General features: G+C 47.5%; 1 pseudogene across 1 annotated transcript in view; it reads right to left on the bottom strand.

The window, feature by feature from the left end:
* LOC144166435 (uncharacterized) overlaps positions 1-19,708 on the bottom strand; it is a 43,115-nt pseudogene extending 23,407 nt beyond the window's left edge. The window contains exons 1-2 of the transcript XR_013321676.1: positions 19,496-19,708; positions 18,420-18,953 (exon numbers count right to left, since the gene is read on the bottom strand). The product of XR_013321676.1 is annotated as an uncharacterized LOC144166435 (transcript). The remainder of the gene's footprint in view (positions 1-18,419; positions 18,954-19,495) is intronic.
* Between the last annotated feature and the right edge of the window lie 2,850 nt (positions 19,709-22,558).

Below are 22,558 nucleotides of genomic sequence, written 5' to 3'. Positions count from 1 at the left end.
CCTTAAGTTGCTCTTCGTGAGTACTTAAGTAGTTATCCTCTTCGTTTATCCACACTCCCAAATATTTATATTCCTTCACTCTAGGTAAATTGCCTTGCTGAATAGACACTACGTCGGTGGCAGCGTCATTGAAAACCATTATTCCTGATTTTTCTGCACTGAAATTTAACCCGAGGTCAGTGGCTTCCTGGCCGCTAATATTCATTAGCCGCTGCATATCGCTTTGGTTATCAGCTAAAAGAACAATGTCGCCTGCGTATAACATTCCCGGAATATGCTGTTGTACCACTTCGCCTTGCAGCATATGGGTTGGGCTAAACCCTACTTGACTTCCTTCCAGTTTTATTTCTAACCCTGCCATGTAAAGCATGAACAGTATTGGGCTCAAAGGGCATATCTGTTTCAGTCCCCAATGGATGTTGACCTGCTGGGCGCATTTCTGTCCTTCCCAAGTAGGGTGCACTCTATTGTCATTATAGATTGCTATAAGGAACTGTACTAACTCGTCATCTAATCCCTGGAGTTTCAGCATTCTCCACAGCCGTTCTCTGTTTACGTTGTCATATGCTCCTTTAATGTCGAAGAACGTAATCCATAGTGGTCTATTCTGTGCTTTCGCAATTTCAATGCATTGCGTTATCCCGAACAGATTGTCATCCAGTCGCCTGTCTTGTCTAAATCCATTCTGCAGTTCCCCAAGTATTTCATTTTCTTCTATCCATGCTTGAATTTCTGATTTTATCGCCTGCATTACGAATCTATACACCACTGACGTTACTGTGAGTTGTCTGTATGAATGAATACTGGCTTTGTCTCCTCTGCCTTTATATATTATATTCATCCTACTTTCTAACCAGTCCTCTGGTATTTGTTTGGTTTCTATGACCTTATCTATTGCCCTCATAAACGATTCCTTACTTTTTGGTCCAAGTAGGTTTATCAGTTGCATTTGTATTCCGTCCGGGCCCACTGCTGTCTGGGGGAAACCTTTTTCTCTGCTTTTTTTCCAATCAAGGTTGCTCAAACTTATTTCCCTTTCCGCAGTCTTTTGTGGCGCTGATGTTATCGGTGCCGGTTTCCCTACCACTATTGTCCTAAACTTCTCTCTAATCACTGGATGAATATGCGCCAACGCGTGCTCTCCTTCTAAATGTTCCCCCTCCTCGTTCATCAAGAATTTTTGATGGTTATCGTTTTTTGAGCTTAGTGATTTTACATGGTTCCAAAACTTCTTGGATGCGCTTTTGTCCTTCTTCCGTATTTCTGCCATCCATTGTTCGCTTTTCTGCTTGATCTTTGCTTGCACCATTTTCTGCACTTCTAGGTTTTTCCCACGGTAGATATCCCACTTCTCCTTCACTACCTCCGGTTCCACACCAGTTCTTTTTGCTTCTCTATGTTCTCTCGACGCCTTCCATCGCTGGTCAATAGCCTCTTTTATTTCCTTATTCCACCAGCCTCCACCAGAAGTGCGATAATGCGCTTCTCCCTCCATCCTCCTCGCCACGCCAGCTGCGCGATAGCGCGATACTCCCTCCGTCCTCCTCTCCACGCCAGCGCTATATGTAACCGCGTGCACGCGCCGCTGCCTCAGTTGCTTCGTCGGATGAAGGAGAGAGAGAGATAAAAACTTTTATTAACGCCACTGGCCTAAGGGGCCGCCACCACGGCTTGTGTTCGGGTGACCAGTGGGCGCTGGGAGTCTTCGTCCGAGCGGCCCAGGGCCTCTGTCCAGTGGTCAGGGGAAGTTATGGTGGGGTGAGGGTCAGGCCCACATGTGGTGTTGCACTGTGGATTTAGCGCCACAATGCGGGAAGAGCGGAGACGGGTAGGCGGATGGGTAAATGTGATGAAGGAGGGCTCGGTTGGGGAATGATTCCGTTTGGAGGAGGCGCCAAAGCCGTTCCTCCGAGGGGTTAGGCATGGGTGAGCCGGGGGCAGGTCTCGCTCCGGCGTCTGATGAGAACCGACAGTCCTGCTAGCGGATTGGCTGACACAAGTTCAGCCAGCATTAGCCAACCATTTAACAGAGCCGTTTGTCAGAGGGGAACCCTAAGGTGATGCGAAGCATCGTGGAGTTTCCAACAACGTTCGCGCGATGTGGGTAACCAATGCAAGTAAAAATAAAGGGAACTCCGCGATGCTTTGCTTTGTAGGTCCTCAGGGTTCCCCTCGGGAAGATGACGTAATTTTTTACCGAAAAAAAAAACTCACTTAGTATCATTCACCGAGGAAATTCAGTGGTATCTTTATGTATCTCGCCTTCATTCACACGGGTATTTGTGGGGCAGAAAGTTAGACGTCGTTCTAGGATAACTTTTTCGTGGACCGTTAGTGTTTTGGAAATGTCAATAACGTTGCTGGGGCAGGTACAGAGGGAGCTCGTTTCTTCTATGGGATTATTGGCTGGGGAAAGAGGTTCTACTAAAGGAATCTCTGTATCGAGGGGGAACGTTACATGGCCTAATACTCCGTAGTCAGGGTTATTGAGAGGCAGATGTTCTACAGTGCAAGCTATATTTCGCGAGGGAAGCTTGTCACGTTGAAACGTAAGCGCTTTATTATTGCTAAGATCATTTTCATTGTGTTTCATAAAAATATTGAGATCTAGTTTCTCCTGCTCAGTCAGTGGAAGAGCTTCAACCTAAGCGTTGAAGAGGCTGAGTTGGCTAGTACAGTGCTCTCTAAAAGTTTCTAGGAGGGAAAGCAAAGCAATATTCAAAATACCTTGAAACCTGGCAACTAGTTCAGGAGGGAGCACACCAAGGTAACAACTAGCTTTTAGGCGGAGTCTTTTTTTTTGCTTTGGAGATTCCGGGTGTACCTTTTTTTCTGAACTCTGTAGTTGGTTTGTTTGCCGGCTAGTTTTTGAGCTTTAAAGAAAGAGCGGAATTGAGGGGTTCGAGCATCCGGTCTACACTGTGGCAGCCATTTGTGTTTGTTTCGAGCAGACCTCCGGAGTGACACTTTTTTGCTTGGAGTCAGTTGTTTGGGGGGGGGAGAGGGGGGAGGGGGGGGGGCTGGTAGGGTGAGTTTCCCATCGATGCCTGTTTGGGTGCTTGCTTGCGTTATACTGCGTGTTGGGGTCTGCGTGATTCATGAGCGTGATGTCTTTGGTGGGTCGCGTTGTTGTTCGCTTGCGTGCGGTACAGCTGGTGTTGCGGCCACGTCTACGGTTCGTGTGCTCGCGTCGAAGGTGCTGCTCTTAGGTGGACATGACATCTCGCTACTGTTGGGGGTGTTGGGTTGGTTCTATTGTTCTGTGCTGGCCGAAGGTGGGAGGCTGATGCGTGAAGTTGGGAGCGTCACCTTAAATGAGTTCCTAGCCTGTACTTGATGTTTTCGGAAATCAGTGAGACGCCTCGAAATTTAGGGTGTAGTCCGTCCTTGGCCAAGTACCCTAGGGGGTCGTGTTGAATTTTTTGGTGGTGGATGACGTCAACGTTTTCTATGTTGTGTTCAAGGTACACGAGGAAATCGTTTAGCTTAGCTGACCATTGTGAGTGAGCTTGAAGTATGTGTGTCCTGGATAGGTCGGGCTTGTGTTTGTTTTCTATCCTGGGAAGTACTTTTGTGAGGGTTATCTTTGCGTTGGGCCTGTTGGTCTGAACGTCGTGAAAAAGAATTTTCATGGCCGCGATGGTGCTTTTAGCGGTGTTGTTCTTTAAATCGTTAGTGCCAAAGTGAAGAATGAAGTGAGTGATGTTGCGTGGGGCGGCTTAATTGAGTTTACTGATGTCATGGGTTCTGGCTCCACTTTGAAAGCTGGTGTATGGTGAATGTGTTCCGGAAGAGAAGTCGCCGTGAATGTACTTAAAGTGGGTATGAACGATCAGCGCTAAGTGTGCCAGGGAGAGGAGAGGGGGCTCACCTTGTTCCCTTATCACCGTACACGAAATCCAGGTAGAAGTAAAACTTTGAAGATCGTACAGAACACAAGAAAAGAAAACTTCAAACAAGGTAGAAACCACGATTGTTGCAGCGTTTCAGCAAAGAGACTTGGCTTCACAAGGGCAACCTCTCGGCTGGCTGGCACGCTTTATATAGGGGTAGGTCCCCAGGTGAGAGGAGAGAAGGAAACAAGGAAGTGGAATTGAGAAAGCGCTTTGTTTTGGGAGTATGTCGGAGGAGATATTGAGAGGGAAAGGAGGTTGTATAGTTTGAGCCACGAAGTATGTCAGAGGGAAGTCAGCCAGGGGGTTGATATTCGGCGAAATTCTTGGAGAGAAAGGATGAGGGGGTTTTTCTTGCACCGCCGCGCGGCATACCAAAAGGTTCTCAGAAACGCCGGAAGCAGAACAGGCGTTGACAGAAGTCCTTATCAGAAACTATCTGCAAGCCTCACGTCAAAAGAAAAGGTAGAGAAAGGGGAATAACTAGGTCCAGGAAAAAATAAAGAAAACAGGGAGGAAATCACACAAACACACACAAAAAAAGCAATAACCCCACAACTGAAATGGCGCGTGTCGCCGACCGCAACATTCCTAGAACAGGCCTTCCTGAAACTTAGAAACGAAAAGATAATGTTAGAGTAACGTATGGGGCACGAGGCAAAGCGGAGCAAAAAAAAATCGAAATAAAATGGAATTCCACAGAAAAGGTTGGAGGGATGCGGGCGCGTAGTAAACTGGAAGCTAAGGAATGAAAACAAACGAAATTAGGTTACCAAGTAAGGAGCATATGGAGGGGTCATAGTCCTTGTATAAAGTATATGCAAGCTCTTTTCCGCTTAAACCTGAGGTTTTCCTCCGCAACATAGATGACATGTTCATGATTTGGGAACACGGTCTCGCGATTCTAGAAACATTTGTATCTCATCTCAATTCTTCGCATCGAACTATTAAATTCTCCAGTCAGTATTTTAAAAATAGGTGAACTTTCTGGATACTGCCGTCATTCTAGACAACAGTAACACTAAAACCACGCTTTTTAGAAAACCAACAGATAGGCAGCCGTACCTAGACTATAAAAGCCATCACCCGAGACACTGCAAGCAAGGAATCTTTGTAGGACAAGCCACCAGGGTTAGAACAGTCTGTAGTGATGACAGGCACTACCTAAAGCATCTAGACGTACTCAGCTAGGTCCACCCTCATAAACAGGAACAGTTCACAAATTAATTACAAGGTGAGAATATCAAAGCTAACAATGGTACTGCAGCCTTCTACCCAGAACACAATGTCCAGACTTGTTCGTCAAATTTGGTTCAGTGAAGCCATAGGCAGCCGTACCTAGACTATAAAAGCCATCACCCGAGACACTGCAAGCAAGGAATCTTTGTAGGACAAGCCACCAGGGTTAGAACAGTCTGTAGTGATGACAGGCACTACCTAAAGCATCTAGACGTACTAAAAAACGTCGCGCTAGCCCGAAACTATACCCAACTACGGGAGCTCGCCAACTCATGGGAGAATATTATTGAGGTAAAGAAATGAACAGGCATAACACTAGCCTGAGAAATGCAGCCGAAATTTTAATCGGAGGAAAGACACGTTAATTTCCCATAACTTTCATTTATGCCCAACGACGCTGATTTAAACTTATAGATAAGGTAGGACTCACGAACCTCGCGATCGTGATGCGTTTTAAAACTACATTCAAGAATTGTGTCCTTCAGTTGTTCAAAAGAATGACCAGGAGTGTTAACATGCTTTGATAGAGGCAAAGAAGGACAGGTTTTGCATGAGAGCGGTGATTGTTAAACCTCAAACGAAAGGGTGTTTCAGTCTGGCCGATGTATTGTTTGCCGCAGAGGGTGCATTCCAGCAGGTATACGACGTTGGCGGAATCGCAGTTAAAGTTCCCTTTTACATTAACATAGTAGTTTGAAGCTGTGCTGGCGGCGCGCTATGTGGTGGTCATTTGTGGGCATACCTTGCACTGTGGTTTGTTACAGGGCATGCAACCAGTAGTCTGTGGTCGGCTGATGCTGGATTTAGTGAGAACGTCGCCCAAATTTTTGCTGCGTCTATAAACAACACGTGGCGGCTCGGGGAATATTCTCTTTAGGCGTTCACTTTGAGCAAAGATATTGTGATGTTTCCTTAGTATGGATGCAACTTTCGGAGAAGAGGCCGAATGGGTCAAAACGAGGTTTGTTTGTTGATTGGGTTTTGGAGTTTTTTTTCGGAGAATGTCGGTGATGTTCAACTGGTTAGCTCGTGTAATCGCGTCATCGATCACCTGCTCTGGGTATTTTTTATTCAAGAGCGCGGTTTTAAGTTATCTGCAGTTAGAATCGAAATCCGCCTGGCTTGTGCAGATTTGCCTAAAACGGTGAGATTGGCTATAGGGTATTGCAGTCTTGCAGTGCCTGACATGGCTGAAGTCTGCCCTGAGAAACTGTGGCAGTAACATCCAGGAAATTTATGCTGTGCGTAGAGTAGGAATGAGAGAGGGAGATGGTAGGATGCGCAAGGTTAAAAGCCTCAATAAACGCAAGAAGTACCATTTCACCGTGCTGCCAAATCATGAATATATCATCTATATACCTTTTGTAGTACAATGGCTTCAAATTTTGGGTTGCGAGGAAGTTTGACTCTAGACATCCCATAAAGATGTTCGCGTAGTTGGGCCCGATTTTGGTTCCCATTGACGTTCCGCTGACTTGCACGTAATTGACATCATCAAACTCAAAATTGTTAAGTTCAAGGATAAGGTGAAGGAAAGTTTCAAGGGGAGCACGAGGTCGCGGGTTCGATTCCCGGCCGCGGCGGCCGCTTTTCTGATGGAGGCGAAAAGCAAAAACGCCCGTGTGTACGAGATTTCGGCGCACATTAAAGATCCCCAGGTGGTCAAAATTAATCCGGAGCCCTCCACTACGGCGCGCCTCATCGCCTGCGTTGGGTTGGCGCGTTAAACCCTACAGTCACACACAAAGTTTCAAGGGTGAGAGAATCGATAGGTTTGTCACCCGCCGACCCCTTATACGCACATGATACAGCGGTGATCCCATCGGCATGCGGAATGTTAGTGTATAGCGACACGACATCTAGGGTAACAAGTAAACAGTTGTTATAAATTTCCATCTTTATGATATCCGCGAGAAAATCATTTGTATCCTTAATGAAGGATGGAAAGCTGGGGGGAATGTCGCGAATGAGAGAGTCGACATTTCGCGAGAGGTTCTCGGTGACAGTACCAATGCCAGAGACAATGGGGCGACCTGGGTTGTTATTTTTATGAATCTTAGGAAGAAGGTAGAATCTACCGGCTACTGGGCTTAAAGGGATAAGAGAACGAGCAGTTGTTTCAGTTATTTCCTGATTTTGAACAAGCTCAGTGAGTTTTTCTTTGACTATTAGCTTATAATCATTAGTGGGATCGCTAGGAAGTACTTTGTAGAACGCAGATTCTGATAGTTGTCTATGAGCCTCGTTGACATAGTCAGCTTTGTCGAGGATCACGATGGCGCCTCCTTTATCGGCCGGTTTGATTACTATTTCGGTGCAACCTGCGAGTTCCTCCAGGGCTTTCTTTTCCTCGTTTGTGATGTTACAGCGGAAGGGGATTTGCTTTTGGTATGCTGCTCATACATCGCGATGAACGGCTTTAATGCACATGTCGAGGCATGTATCGCGCTGCGTGGGAGGGGTCCAGTGCTTATGGCTAGGCATGCGGTTCGGGCTTCGTCGGTTGGAGGACGGTCATGGAAGTACTCTCGCAGTCTCATATTTCTGGCGAAGTTGTCTAAGTCCTTAAAAAGTTGAAATTCGTTGAAACCGCCGGTTGCCGGGAAAAAATTCACACCTTTTGACAAGGCGCTCATCTGATCTGGTGACAGGATAATACTAGAGAGGTTCATCACATTTCCTGTGAGATTTTTGTAAGTTTTAGTAGCCTGGGGAGAGGTTACAGAAGGGGAATAAAAATTTGGGTTTGCGTTGGCAGACTCACTAGTACTGGCACTAATGAGAGCTTGTGAATTGTTAGTATTTGGCGCGTTTAAGGGGCGATTTTCATGTGCATTCCCAGATAATGGACGCCATTAGTAATGGGGCAAACTATATTCTTGCGGATGTAGTCATTGCTAGGGATATTATCTCGGGAAAATTTACGGACTTTTGTTTCGGATATAGCGGATGCCTTTTTGGATTCGTAGCTGCGTAGAAGGCCTGACTCTCTTTCGCTTAGCTCCTTACTAAGAATTTCCTCTTCCTGGCGGAGGGAATGGAACATAGGAAAAGGGCTAGGGTCGGATTCAGATCCACGCTCCCGCCTTTTAGCCATGAAATCTCTTCTGAGAAGGGACACACGTGCCCTAATTCCCCCGTGTGTCTGCTCCCTGCCCCCTAATCTTTACCGGGTGGAGGAAGTTTCTCTGAGGAGGCTTCGGGGTGGGGTGGCTCTCACGCCTTCAGTCACTTGGACTTGGAGACACGCACTAGAAGACCCAGGAACATGTCCCAAGTGTCCGGCTTCGGCGGCTGAAGCTGATGTCAATCATCTCTTGTGGACGTGCACAGGAACCAGAACAGCTCGGGACAGTGCGCTAAGAGTGGCTAGTCTTCGGTGGGATAAACCGGGGGACTTCAACCGGTGGGTGCACGAAGACCGCTACTGCAGGTCGCTGCTGAACTTTTTACACGAGACCGGACTCCATGCCTACCTTTATACTTGTACAGGGTCATCAATTTCCTGACTACCTGTGCTTTTGTACCCGGTATTTTAATTCTACCTAATGTCTCATCTTTTGTTTATATGCCGCATGGCAAAATGCGAAAAAAAAAAGAATGGAACATAGTTTCGTAGTGATTTAGAATTATCTGCGTTAATTGCAAGGATGCGTTGTCTAGTACCTGTTGCCACTTCCTCATGTTAGATGGGGAGAGTTGGGCAGTTGCCGGTCTCAGCCTAACCCTCAAACCCATGGTAGCTACCTCGGCAGACAAATACTGTGAAAGTGCGAAAACGTGCATTTGGGAACGTATGTGTTTTTTAGTAACCTTTCTTAATTTTAAGAACTGTTTTTACACTGGGTAGGAGGCTGCATTACCGGGTTTTCTGAGTTCTAATCAGTTGGTCGGCGCAGACGACACTTTCTTTCGGAGGTTGTACGGGGAATGGGCTGGCTTCGGGGCGGCCGACGGCAGTGCGGATTCGCTGCTGGTGGTTTCCCGTGGCTCGGTTGTGGTTGGGGCTCCGGTGGCTTCTGTCGATCTCGAGGGCGGGCGCGGCAGGCTCTGGGCGCGGCGAACTCTCGGGGTTGGGCTGCAGGCGATGCGTCGGTGCTCCGTGGCCGTGGCCTTAGGAGCACGTACGGGTGGCAGGCTGCGGCGTGCGTCCGGGGACTCCGGGGGCAGGTCCCTGGTGCTCAGCGCAAGGTCCGTGGCCACGGTGGTTGGTTAGAGAGTATATCGGGGGAGATGTTGAGGGGGAAAGAAGGTTGTATAGTTTGAGCCTGGTGGCTTGTCCTGGTGGACAAGCCTGGTGGACAAGCCACCAGGTTTAGAAGAGTATGCAGTGATGACAGTGACTACGTAAAGCACCAAGACGAACTCAAGGCCACCCTTATGAACAGGAACCACCCCAAAAGCTCGCTCGATCAGGCGTACCAACGTGTGTCTAATCTCAAAAGGGATGACGTTCTCAACAAACAGCGGCAAAACGAAAGCGCCAGGCCACCTGCCCTAATAACTAAATTTTCAAACGCCCTCCCAAACGTAAACAATATACTGCGGAAGTACTACCCCATTTTAGCCAGTAACGACCGACTTAAAAAGACTTTCCCGGAAGCACCAAGGGTTACCTACCGGAGAAACAGGAATCTAAAAGATATTTTAGTGCATGCTAAAACAGGGCCTTCAAAGCAACCAGTCATAGCCAGCTGCTGCTCCCGCCCCAGATGCAAGACTTGTAAGCACCTGCAAACAGACTGCGTTGTAAAAAGCACAGCCAGTAATTATGTCCACAAGATTAATTCAAGTTTTACGCGCACTTCATCCAACATTGTGTATATGTTGGAATGCTCAATGTGCCACAAACAGTATATAGGCGAAACGAGTCAACCTATGAGCCTACGGCTTCATGGTAACCGGGCAGATACTCTTAGCAAATCCTCCATAGCTGTAGCGCAGCATTTCAACCAACCAGGCCACAATTTTGATGACCTTAAGTTATATATACTTCAGTCAAATTTTAAGTCTCCTAGGGACAGGAAATACCGAGAATCCTACTTAATTCACAAATTCAACTCCATGGAACCTGCTGGAATTAATGCGTCTAAGGGCAACTGGGAATCCTTGCGATATTCACCGGGAATACAGCATTAGGCATTTTCGTGCATATACCTCATCCAAAGACTGACCGTTCACTCTGCTCTGTACCTGGTCACCTGATTCCTTTTGTTTTGATTCTTTCGCTTCCAGGTAATACGCGCCCGCATCCCCAACCTTTGCTTTTGGAATTTCATTTTATTTCTCTAATTTTTTTTCTTCGCTTTGTCTTTTGGCCCTGACGTCAGTCTAACTTTATCTTTTCGTTTTTGAGTTTCAGGACAAGCCTCTTCCAGTAAAGTCGCCCTAGGCGACACGTGCCTTTTCAATAGTCGGGCTATCGCTGTTTCTTTTGGGTGTGGGTTTGTGTACTTTGCCTCCCTGTTTTTCTCTTTCTTTTCCTTTTTTTCTCTGTGTGCGGCAGGGATCGAGCCACCATGGTGCACGTGTTATGGGAGTGCCAAGAGACAGACCCACTCATGGACACGCTGCCACCACGCCTTGCCAGTGCGGTGGCGAGCACAGACTGCAACCTACAGCGGGAGGCCGTTCAGCTTGCGCTGGCGGCCCTTGAACGCCAGCGGCCGAACACGCTGCCTCCCCCCCCAGGAGGCCGGCGACAGTAGGTAACCTCTCGCAGGCAATAAGGATGTTGTTTCTCTCTCTCTCTTTCTTTTTCTTTTTTCCCATACCTGGTCATTCCCCCCCCCCTTCTCTACTTTCTCTTTTGTCCTGAGGCTTGCAGATAGTTTCTCATAAGGACCCAACTCTCACCCCCTGGCCTGTTTCCAGCGGTTCTGGGAACCTTTCCGCATGCACCTGCAGCGCGTCAACAAACACCCTCTCATCTGTTCTCTCCAAAAAATCCCGGAATTAAATGGACACTGAAGTGAATTTGTCAAGCTCCCGTTTTTGCTTGCACTGCGTAGACTGGCTCAAATTAGCACACTTTTCATTGTTTATCCGGTTGACAAATCGGTAATTATTTTACAAAGTGCGAAAGAAGAAAAACTACCATGCGCGGTTTGCGGCGGCCGCACCAACTAAAGCTGTGACGTTGGGAGGAGCGGGCACCGTGATTGGACGATGCCCAAGGTGAGCAACCAAACAAGTTTCGCTTTCGGTTCTGTAAAACACAACCGGTGGCGTTGTTGGATGGGCATTCTCAATAGAGAGTTTCAGCTGACCGTTTTTGACGCTCCGCTATGCTCCTGACGTGCCTCTCAGCACAACCGGAGCGTCAGCAACCGGAAGGCTTTTAGCTAAGCGATAACCGTATCTCCCTCGACGGGGAATGATTTTGCGTGACTGGTCGTTTCGCGCGCACGTGTAAACCGAAACTTCACCTTAAAGGAAGCATAGGAATTTGTATTTGGTTACCCAAACAAAGCAAATAGCGTGTTCTTGGCCTCATTGAACCTTTTTTGGTATAATGTAGTCGCTGACATGGTATAATTTTTCTAAATATCAATAAACAAGCCGATAAACTTTGGAATAGCCAAGCCAAGGCTGTCTTTCTCGGCACTGCATAGAAGCAGCATCGCGCTTCGGTCGACGTTTTTCGCTTCCGTTTTAAAGATCTTTGAGGTGTGTGGCACCATTGCCTATTCGGAAGCGCTTTCCCGGCTTCGTCGGTCGTGTTTCAATTGAAGAAACGAAGTTCGCCGTAGCGCGCTCGCATCGCGGGGACAGCCATGTTGTTATTCCGCACAGTAGCGTAAGCTGCCGCGACGGTCCGCTAAGAGGCCTCGGTTAGCGGAGCGTGGCCCCGCTCCGCTATCGCCGGTAGCGGGCTAGCGTGCCACGCATGCGCAATGGCGCTCCCGCTTGCTATCGGAGCGGAGCGGACCGTCAGAAACAGTCAGTTAAAACTCTCGATTAACTCAGTAATCATGTTGTCAGCTGTAAAAATGCATAAAGATAAGCCTCCCAGGACGGCTTGGAATCGTAGCATTCACTAGCCGAGGCCTACGCAGTGCATGGACGCCCTCCGCGTACCCGCAGACGCCCAAATGTCATGCGCTTTTCCCCCATATTTGGAGCTTGCCTCACTCAAGCCTGTACCGTAAAAAGCGTGTTCGCACCAGGCCAAGGGTCTGTTCATTCTGGCCTGTGCCCACTGCCCGCAAGCAGTCGGTGCTTATGGCAACAGCACGCCAACGAGAACTCGCTAGCGCGCCAGTGCCGGCCTGCGCGCGTTCTGTGAACCAGTAGCAACAGCACGCCAACGAGAACTCGCCAGCGCGCCAGTGCCAGCCTGCGCGCGTTCTGTGAACTAGTTCGTGGAGCCATGAACGTTGCGGCCCAAAAAAAGGTGAGCTCAATGTAGAAAACATCGGACAGAAAACGAACAAAAAAAAAGCACGTACCCGTGGGGACTCGAACTCGCGACTTGCAAAACACTTGCGACGACATACCCAGCGCCCCAGACAACTCGGCCACGGGGCTTTTTTCTTTTTTTTTTCTTTATTGCCTTCTTTGACAGGAAGACAAAACAAAGACACATGTAACTGATAATCTGTACACTCAATACTCAATAGAAACTCTAGAACTGCAGCCCTTCTTGGGCCAGCGGGGTGATTTCAATACTCTTTCATTACCAACAATGCTTCAATTGTGGGTAGCCACTCTGGTTTAGAGGGCTGAAGTTTTTGTATCTGTACAAAAGAACCTATTGACTCTTTGAAGTAGTGTCGGATGTGCCAGGCATCTGGTTCGGAGTAGCGTACCGCCATCCTGTTTCTCCAGATGCTATGTAGTCCATACAGCATAATTGTGTCAAGCGGCACACCGTCCTCATTCTCAACATTCAAAAACCTAATACCGTAAGCATCGACAGGCAAATCTTTTTTTAGTGTTCGCTGTAGGATGTCCCAAAAGAACACCGCTCCCCAACAGTCCAAGAACACGTGCTCAATTGTTTCTGGCTTTCGACACAGAAAACAGTGCACACCCCATGGCACAAACCATCCCTTTTCCTCCATCCAGGTCTTAACTTCCAGTGTTCCAGTATGGAGTTTAAAAAAGAAAGATTTCACTCCACCTGGGACCGTCATTCTTTTCACTCGCTTAAGTACATCTCTCTCAGGCCTTACACTTGCTGCGGTATATTGTCACTGGCAATACACTCTCGACGATATCTTTGTACAGTTTCTTCCGACTCACCCCGCTTAGGTACTCTAAAGAAAAACGCACAGAAAGAAAACGGTATGACCACACCACCTCCTTAAAAAATCCACGTACAGTTCCCCTCATGTACTCAGAGCTTACAACAAATTCAGGCAAAAGTCTTCCAAGTCGCCGCTGACAAACCGTCCTAAGAAACGCGTCTTCAACATCAAGAAGAAACAGAAATCTATTGACCACTTGCCTTAAAAATAAGTGCGATAAACCAAGTCCGCCTTCACGCACTTTCAAAAAGAGGTTCGTTCTGTTCGTTCTTTCCCATGATGAACTCCAGATAAACACGGTGAACACACGATGAAGTTTCTGAATATTAGCCCTTGAACAATGCAAAACTTGCATTACATACCACAGCTTGCTTATAAAAAACAAATTGCAAACTGTGGCTCTCGCAAACATTCATAAACCCCACCCTTTCCACTTCTCTGTGTTTTCTCGAAGTTCCTTGAGTTGCTTGGTCCAGTAAGGGTCACTGTCTTGATAACTGTCTAGTGGCACCCCCAGGTGCTTAACAGGACCCGTGACCCACTGGATGTTGGCGAAAACGCTTGGCGTGGATTGCCATTCGCCATGCCAAAAGCCTAAGCATTTAGACCAGTTTACTGCACTACCGCTAGCTAAGCGAAAGTGTTTCACGGTTTTTACTACCTCGAGAATGCTTTCTTTAGTAGTGCAGAATACTGCAATGTCATCTGCGTACGCTAGTAGTCGAACTTCCGTCATTTGCAACCGAAAACCTTGAATGTTACTGCTTTTGATGACACTTAAGCAAAACGTCTCAATATATATGCAGAAAAGGAGTGGGGATATCGGGCATCCTTGCCTCACCGATCGCTGCACCTGAACTCTTTTTCCAACTGCCTTATTAACTATAAGACGGGTTGTGCATTTACTGTACGCCATACGCACTCCATTTCGAATAACTTTGCCGACATTAATGTACTCTAAAATTTGAAATAAGATATCGTGCGGCACACGATCGAAAGCCTTCTCCAAGTCAATCTGGAGCATTGCGACTCCAGATTGTGTGGCATCACAACACTCCAGAATACAACGCGCCTTATGTACATTCGTGAATATACGCCTCGAGCGCGGCCTGTAGGGGCGCCACTGAAATCCCCCTAGCGGCCCGTTTTGAAAACAGCCGTGGGAGTCCGCGCCCCGCTCCCCAGTGCCGCCGCTGCTTTAGCGGCACCTTCACGACTGAGATTTACCGTTTGCAGGCGTTTGAAATCCTTGTTTATGTGGAGCAGTCACTCTGTTCGCAAATGGGGTATGTTTACGACAGTGTAAATGTTTCTGGCGCGATCTAAGTGTGGTATATTCGGTCTGTATAAGCGCCAGGTGTGTGTCACAGGCCAGCGTCGCGGAACCGGCGTATGATGGGGCCGATTGTTGTTACACTGACCTGAATTTACTACCCGTGTCTCCGTAACCACCGCTTACTCAGGTGTTTATGCTACGGCTATACACTACGATTTAAATCGGTTTTGCGCGCTTACATAATCAGCGGAGCACTCATACCTGACAGCACGCCACTTACGTTACGTTTGCCAATATTATACCTGTGATATTGATCACCACCATTTACAAGCCAGTCTGTGTTAATTTCGGGAATATTCAACAAAAGTACGATGGACAATGCATAATAATACTCGGGGATCAGCACACGATAGAGTCGTCTTGTCGTGAAGTGAGCGCCCGCAAACATTCATCTGCTACATATATCCTCTGCTAGCAGCGCGGAGACTGGCTTAGAATATAATCCGTGTCCGCGACTAAATGCTTCTTCAAAATATCATCATATGGCACAGGAAGCCTACAGAATGAAGCAGAAACTGAAATCAGAGGGCCTTATCACGTACCACACTCTTCCAACGACACCTTTCATCGCTTTTTGACCAGCCTACCCTGTATACTTCCAAAAATGCGTGCGCCGTACGATCAGCTCTTCGTTGAAGTATAAAAAACGAAAGGTAAGTGAACGCGAGATTTGTGTGTGGGATTACTAAAACGTTCATTGCTGGATTCCGCTCCGCATTTGTACACAACGTCCCCCTCCCCTCCGCCCCCCCCCCTGATGTCTCGCAAAATAGCAGTGCATTTCGCGTATAGTTGGTCTAGTGAACCCTACCTGGCTTAAGTTTCGACGAACGTATTTATCATGTCAGAAGCTGCACTGTTTCTTTTTTTTTTTTATTTCCGTTAGAGCTATTATGTTTCTTAATTCCGCACTTGTGGGGGCAGATATTTAACTACGCACAGGCTTGGAATATACTTAACATTTTCCCATGGTTTATATTCTTATAAAAGGCATAAGTTATTGTCCAACAATGGGTAATCACATCCCCGAAGCATATTTTTCTGCGACGTATATATTTTAAACGAAGCCGCATTCGTTGTCTACGCTGCAAAATGAAGCCAACCTCTCATTGTGCCAGCATCAAATCTAAATGAGGCGACAGTAGAATTCACTTGTGCCTGATGTTCTGGAGGAGACATGGGTGATATGTTGCTGCCGCCGCCGACGCACGGAAGAGCGGCGACGAAGCGCGCAGAACCGCGTCCCCGGGTAGCTCTTGGAGGCGATCGCGTACTCTACGAAGACGCAGCTGCTTTTTAAGTGACCTAACGTACTCTTTGCCTATAGACGTCACCATAACAAGTTTGTTTTAGGGCGCGGAAAGGCGAAAAGAAGCGAAACAGAGCCCAAACACTGCACGAGCCCCTATGAGCCACGCAGCGCAAATCCCGTCAACGCCGCGGAGAAGCGGCGGCAGGCGGCGCAGCGATCGCGAAGCTCGAGGCGTATAGTCCGCCCTCTGATACCACAAGTCTGGTGTGAACCTACAATATCTTGCATTACTGTTTGGAGCCTACTAGCTAATACTTTCATTAAAATTTTATAGTCTGCATTTGTTAAGCATAAAGGCCGATAAGATTTCACATCTCTGAGTTTGATGGCATCATCCGTTTTGGGGATCAGTACAGTGTATGACGTAGAGAAGGATGGGGGTAGTACATCGAGATCGTATGCCTCATTAAAAATCATTTGCAACACCGGCGCAATTTCATTCTTAAATTTCTTATAAAAAGCAGCCGTTAAGCCATCCGGTCCAGGAGATTTTCCGGGATTTAGATTCTCTATAGCTTTCATGACTTCATCAAGAGAAATGGGGATTTCCAAGTATTCTTTTGTTTCTTCATCTAATCTGGGCATTAACGTCAGAAAATCTCGCTTAAATATTTCATAATTAACTTCATGTTTTCCGAAGAGCTCACTATAGTACTCAAAAAAGACAGCGTCTATAATGTTTGTATCACGAGTAATTGTTCCATTATTTTCTATTTCCACGATTTCATTGCGCCGCGCATGCCATTTTTCAAGGCCTAAGGCTCGTTTGGACGGCATCTCGCCCGCAGTTATCTTTTCAGCCCTTGCCCTTACAAGCGCGTCACGGTAACGCTCTGTGTCTATCGCTTCAAGTTTTTGCTTTACTGTTCGTATGTCATTTTTGTACTCGCCAGGTTTCATGCATTCTTCGGCTAACAAGGCTTCTAAGTTTGCCCGCAATAAGGCTTCTTGCTTTGTCGCCTCATGTTTTAGTAGGCTCGATCTTTCAATTGCTTTGATTTTTACACTCTGTTTGAAGAGTTCCCATCCTTCGCAATGGCAGCTGCCCTCATTTTTCAAACTTTCTAGCAACGTAAGCGTATTAGCTACGAACACGTCATCTTCTAAAAGCTTCCCATTTAGTTTCCACCCTTCCCAACTAAAGGCATTCTTATTTTTTGTTTTCCTGCCAATGCAAAACAAAACCAAGCAGTGATCACTGAAAGTCACCGGACAAACTTCATATTCTCGACAATCTGGAATCCATTCTAAGGATAGATACGCTCTGTCCAGTCTAGCGTGGCTAGTACCTTGGAATTGTGTAAAGAACACGGGGCCATTGTTAAAAGTCGCTCCAACATCTTCTAGACCACTTTCATTAATTACATCACTCAAAATAACTGTACTTGCATCCCGAAACGGCGTTGCACTCGTTTTATCGCGCGAAGAACAAACACAGTTGAAGTCTCCCAATAACACTAGGAAACGATCCGATTTGCAATAGTTTCCCACCGATTGGAAATCCTCCTTTCGCGCTTGAACTTTAGTTGACGCATATAAACATATAACTATCCATTCCTGATTTGACAGTGTAAAGTCACACACAATAAATCTTCCATTGACACATGCAGTAACACTTTCTATCACAGCGCCAATACTCTTTCGAATAAAAAGAAGACACCCTGCCGAATTTCCAACAGCGTGGCTGACACAAACGTTATACTGATTTTCGAACCGTCGCGCCATGCTCTCTGTCTGGTTTTCGCGGTCAATTTTAGTCTCTTGAACAGCAAAGACATCGATGTCCTTGTCCGTGGCTAATCGATATATCTGGTTTTGCCTCTTTTTCGTCGCCAGTCCTCTCACATTAAGCGTAGCAAATCGCAACGGTTTAGCTACTTCTACTGGCATAATTGATTAGCGAAACGAGGCAAAGAGCACTGCGCTTACCTTTCTAATTACTGCATGTGAGTCAATGACACTGAACCAGATCACTTTCCGTCGCGTGAAAGCGAGGACGACCATTGTTTGTTTACATTTCTCTTCTTCCCGACGACGACTTTCCACTTCTGCTCTAGGTGTCGCAGCCGTTGCTCATCTGTCATATCCGTAGTTTGCTCCCTTCGTCGCTTTGACGAGCCTTCTTGGTGTTCCATATTTTCCGCGTTGCTGTCTTGGGTTGCGTTTGCCGTTGGTTCTTGCTGCGTCTCGCTGGACGCGTTATCACCTGTGGATGTGGCGTCCGCTCGTCGCTTTGACGAGCCTTCTTGGTGTTCCATATTTTCCGCGTTGCGGTCTTGGGTTGCGTTTGCCGTTGCTTCTTGCTGCGTCTCGCTGGACGCGTTATCACCTGTGGATGTGGCGTCCGCCGGTAGCTCCTTTGCGTCTGTTTCTGCCACTTCGCTTACGACAGACTGCGTTGTAGCTTTCACGTCGGCGTCCTCCTTGACCTCGTTCGAAAAAGCTGAGGCAGCGTTCTATGCTTCTTCTTCGTCCATCACCAAGTCGGTGTGTTCGTCGTCGGTGCCGCGTCTTGCTGCGCCCGCGTACGAACGCGTACATTCAGCTTGCTCATGTCCGAAACCGTGACACTCGCCGCATTTCGGGACCCGGCATTCCCTGCGAATGTGTCCCGCGGTGTTACAGCGTAGGCACATGGGCGCTCTTCCAGGCACGACCACAAGAGCCGTACCTTTGCCCAGCCGTAGCTGGTGTGGGAGGCAGTCCAAGGTCACGCCCTCTCGAAGAACCAAACGTACGAACCGAGTCGTCGAGTCGGCGTTTTCAAAGTCCTCTACTCTCCAGCGTTCACTGGTCACGTCCTTCACTTCGCCGTACGCGCCGAATATACGTCGGATAGTGTCATTCGTCACATCAAATGACACCCAATGGAGTTTCACGCGAATTTCCTGTCTGTTGGGGTCAACCACCAGACACACCCGCTTTTAAGTGCGAATGCACTTTATAAGCGACCCCAAACCATCCACCGCCGGCGGCGGCGGCGTCCGCAGTGCTCCTCTATATTTAAAAAAGAAACAGCATCCGGCGCCAGGTTTCGACCCGAGGACTTTGCGGCCGCAGCGCGACGCTCTACCGACCAAGCCACGGACGCGACGGTGATATCAGTGTTAGTGACGCGCCTTATATCTTTAACGCATTCAAACTACGTCGTCAGCTGCGTGCGTTGGCGACTCAGCGGCGTTATAGCGGCTTGATAACTGCGTGGTGTACACGTGATACTACAAACCCGATGGAAGAGATGGAAGAGAAGGCGGCGAGGCGGTGGGCTGCGGGGGCCGAGCGCAAGCGCCGCAAGCGGGCCGACAACCGTGCATTCGCACTTTCACATTCTCCCCCTCGGGGAAATGCGGGGGAATTTTTTCACGTCTAGCTGCCCTGCGTCCACAATCTTCTTCTTCGCGTCGTCCGTGCGAAACTTCACAAGCCACACGTGTGACATTTGGAACGCGCCAATGCCACTCACCTCCTGAACGACTCCTAAGTCCTTGAGCGGCTGCCGAAAATCTTCAATTCTGTACGGTCGTCCCTTGGTGTCACAATGCAGCACAACTGTGCGGTTCATTTCTTCTCCTGAAGGTATTTGCGGCAGAATAATCCTGTAGTCCTTGGGAACGGCATAAAACGAGTTACAACGGCCTGCGTTGGCCGCTGACGCAGCTCGCTCGGAGCCCACCATTCTGCGTCCGCTCCTATCGGCAACTACGCCGACTTTGGTAAAATATGGTATATATTGTACAACAAGTTTACACTTTTATTTAGTTTTGGCATTTCAAGCAGCTTAGGTGACTATTTGTTGTATTGCGCTCGTGTAGTAAGCGTCCCCCGAGTTTCCACAATAGCTCACGTCTAGCAATTGCATTTCGTAGTCGGAAAAGCGTTCGCAGATGCGTAGTCGTGCTGCTGACCGCTGTGCTTGTTCGCCCAGCGCAAGAAAGTGCTTCCCGCACCCTATTTTTACGCTGAAAAATATCAGTTGATTTTATTTCCTTAGTACCTATAGTATTGACTTCGCTGACTCTTCTCCCGCCTTCAAGAGGCCTTATATTTTCCTACTGGCGTACCAGTCAGCGAAGCGTCGCATGTGCGCTTGTGCAGCGCTTGTGTAAAGCGACCTTGACTTGGAGCTAGATACAGTGTACAAACTAACCAAGTAAAGAAAGGCCCATTCTTCCATTCACAAACGTGTCCTGGGTTCGTTTCAACTGAGCGAACGAATTGCGACGACCCGTCGGCGGCCGGCGGACGAAACGCTGGGCCGACTGAATCTGTCTGCAGGCCGGGGAGCAGTGCAGTAGCGCAGCCAATTGCGAGCTCGGCTCCTCTCGACGTCACACGAAAACGCCGCAGAAAATGGGCGAGCGTAAAGAGAGGAGGACAGCATTTTCGAATTAATTTTTCTACTAAATAAAATCGCGTAAACGCGCCCAGAGTGGTCGTAATATGGCCTGGGGACTCCGGACTACAATTTGCGCAAGTAATCCCGCAATGTTTACATATCACTTCAGTGTCCCTTTAACCCCCCCCCCTTCCGCCTGACTTTCCTGTGACCTACCTCGCAGCTCAAACTATACAACCTTCTTTCCCCCTCAACATCTCCCCCGATATACTCTCTAACCAACCAGCTTGCTCAATTTCCGTTCCATCTTTCCCTCTCCTTTCACCTGGGGCCCTACCCCCATATAAACCGTGCCTGCCAGGCGAGAGATTGCCTTGAGAAAAGCAAGTTCTCTTTGCTGAAACGTAGGCCACAATCGTGCTATTACCTTGTTCGAAGTTTTTCTTCTCTTATATATATATATATATATATATATATATATATATATATATATATATATACAGTGAAACCTCGATATATCGAACAGCACGGTGCCCGCGAAATAGTTCGATATAACCAGACTTCGATATATATAATCACGTAGAAAACGCGTCATAAACTGGTACAAATCAATAAATGAACGAATTGTGCAGTAAATACTGACTTGGTGCTTCGAAGTATTTAATATTTTGGCTTAAAGTACTGCAGCAGGGTAGCCTGGTCTGTTATACACGACTTCCTCAACGTAGTCTAAACGTTCCACAAGCGACAGGCCGGTGCCTTCTATAGCGATGCAGTAGCGGTGCGGTAGGGCCAAAACCGCTGAAGCCTCGGTCGAAGTCGGGAGCGGGGCACTATCTGCGCTTGCGGGTACAACCTCGGTAGCGTCTTCGTTTGTGCGCTCAGTAGTAACCCCCGCCAGGATCTCCACATCCGTCAGCTCCGCCGTCGTTCCGGTGTAGTCGTCACCGCCAACAAAGTCATCAATGCACATGCTTCGTGGCTCAGCCCCAACAAAGCGCTCCAGCTGGCCCAGGTTTCTTCAAGCTCGCATTCTTCTTTTGCACCGTCTAATTCAGCTTCGGTGCAACCGATGCGCAGCAGTCGGGAACGCCCATCGCGCCACCGCTATCCTCGAGGGTGCTGCGGGATAGCTCGCCGCCTGTCAACAGAGCGCGAGCGGCCTGGCCAGTCTGTGGTGGCGGAGTTCGATATACCCATTTCATGTCCGTCCCAGTTCGAAATAAAAAATTAAAAATGCATGTGATTTCCCGCGTGATATAGAAAGTGTTCTATATAGGCAATAATTCGATATACCCGTGTTCGATATATCGAGGTTTGACTGTATATATATATATATATATATATATATATATATATATATATATATATATATATATATATATATATATATATATATATATATATATATATATATATATATATATATATATATATATATATATATGTATATATATATATATATGTGCTACCACTAAAACCTAGTTGTGAGTGTGTTAACTGCACGTTGGAATTCAAATGATTAGATCAATGGAGGCCCCTCTACAATCGCGCAATCATGTTCCTTGGCGGTGACTTAGGTCGTTGGGCACCAATCGTCCAACAAGACCCTGTGCTGTCATAGTGAAATCGCCGACGGAGAGTGGGCGGGGATTCGCCATTGCTTCAAATGTTTAATTTAATATATCGATAATTCCTTTGAAGTTTGCTGTAAAACTGGTATCATTGTTATCGGGACAAGACAGTCTAGACAAACCAAACATGTATTTTATCTTCATGGCCTTTAATGGCGCTTGCAAACTACCGCGTTTTTTTTTTCTTTCGGGGCGCGGGGGGGGGGGGGGCGGAGAATAACCCCCGAACAAATACCCCGCATTTCCCCGAGGGGAAGAATGTGAAAGTGCGAATGCACGAGTTGAATTTGCGCGGTTCGGTAATGTTCGCGAAAGAGAGATCACACACACACAACTACAAAGAAAGAAAGATGCATTTATTCACAGACACCTATTTGTGTTGTCGTTGTACTTGATTTCTTGATTGCCGGTGCATTAGCCCTTCTCACGCCCGATTGCTTGATTTGCTTGCATTTGCTTGCCCGATTTGCTTGCCCGATTTGATTGGCTTGCCCGATTGCTTGCATTTATTCACAGACACCTATTTGTGTTGTCGTTGTACTTGATTGCTTGATTG

Source organism: Haemaphysalis longicornis, unplaced genomic scaffold, assembly GCF_048455015.1.
Source record: "Haemaphysalis longicornis isolate Haplotype H1 unplaced genomic scaffold, Haemaphysalis longicornis Haplotype H1 scaffold_17, whole genome shotgun sequence".
Taxonomy (NCBI): domain Eukaryota; kingdom Metazoa; phylum Arthropoda; class Arachnida; order Ixodida; family Ixodidae; genus Haemaphysalis; species Haemaphysalis longicornis.
This window is presented reverse-complemented; position numbering and strand designations above follow the sequence as displayed.